Source organism: Lucilia cuprina, chromosome 2 (assembly GCF_022045245.1).
Source record: "Lucilia cuprina isolate Lc7/37 chromosome 2, ASM2204524v1, whole genome shotgun sequence".
NCBI lineage: Eukaryota > Metazoa > Arthropoda > Insecta > Diptera > Calliphoridae > Lucilia > Lucilia cuprina.
In genome coordinates, this window is record NC_060950.1 from 12,800,236 (window position 1) to 12,801,758 (window position 1,523).

A 1,523-nucleotide genomic window follows, 5' to 3' on the forward strand; every position below is an offset into this window, starting at 1 on the left:
GAACTAGAACTGAACTAGAACTGAACTAGAACTGAACTAGAACGTAACTAGAACTGAACTAGAACTGAACTAGAACTGAACTAGAACTGAACTAGAACTGAACTAGAAATGAACTAAAACTGAACTAGAACTGAACTAGAACTGAAAAGGTTTATCTCTATTCTAAGAAATCTTCCACATTTTATGTGGAAGAAGTTCCGCAAAATTATTTTTCCTATAGAATTATCGAGACAGCGATATGATACATTTCATTAAATAAACCAACAGAAATGTTTTTTATTGTAGTGATTCTTAAAATTTTCACTAACAACACAAAGTTAGTCCTTCGGATCCTGCTGTAGGATAGCAAATTAATAAAATTTCGAGATTTTTAAATCTTCACATTTCACAATATTTTTTTTTACATTCAAAAATCACTTTTAAACAATATTTGATCATATGTATGTGTATTTTTCTCAACCACTGGACAAAACATGTTTTTACTGTCAATCTATAAAATTCAAAAATTATGAATATAGTATGTTTTTTTTCTTTGGCATAAACATCCCCTCTAAAAAACACAACAAAATGTTTTTTTAAAAATAATTAACAAAATAGTATATTGCTATATAAAAAAAACTGAGAATTTTTTTAATGACAATAATGGATTCGTCAAAACAAGAAAAGAAACGACACACACGCGTTTAATTTATAAACGGCTACCGATCGACCAGAAACACTTTTTATTTCGCGATATAAGAAAATATTTATGATGTTTTTTTCCATAGTTTATTTTACAGTTACCTGATTTTTGTTCTAAATTTTTGTTGATGTTTTTGTTTACAAAAAAATATATTAGGATATAGTTTTTTTTTTTTTTTTAAATTTTGGTATTTTTAATTAAACTTGAAAATACACACACGCGGCGGAGCTGTTTAAAAATTATTGAACGGTTTTGTATACAATCTCCAGCGCGTTTGGTGGCATGATACTAAAAACATTTTGATCTTATATAAATACTTTTTTTTCGCAGAGATTGAACATTTACAAAAATTATATATTTATACATAAAAGAAAACATAATATAACAATGTATGTATGTTTGGATATACATATGTGTGTATATTAGTATTTGTATACATACTATATATGCCACTTTTCTTCACAAATACATGTATATTATATAGAATTTACTTGTTCAAGAATATTGACCGGAACAAAGAACAACGAACAATGACAAAGTCGGAAATAATGCAAATATTCTTCATATACTAGTAAAATGCATATATACACACATACTTACATACATATTATACATGTAAATATGTATGGTTTTATAATTAAAATATGATCGAAAAAAATTACTTAAACCACTTTTTGGTTTATACAAAGAAAATGCGATTTGCTGACATCTCCTGAAAAATTACATACATTACATATGTATGTATCTATCTATCTATCTATCTATCTATCTATCTATCTATCTATCTATCTATCTATCTATCTATCTATCTATCTATCTATCTATCTATCTATCTATCTAT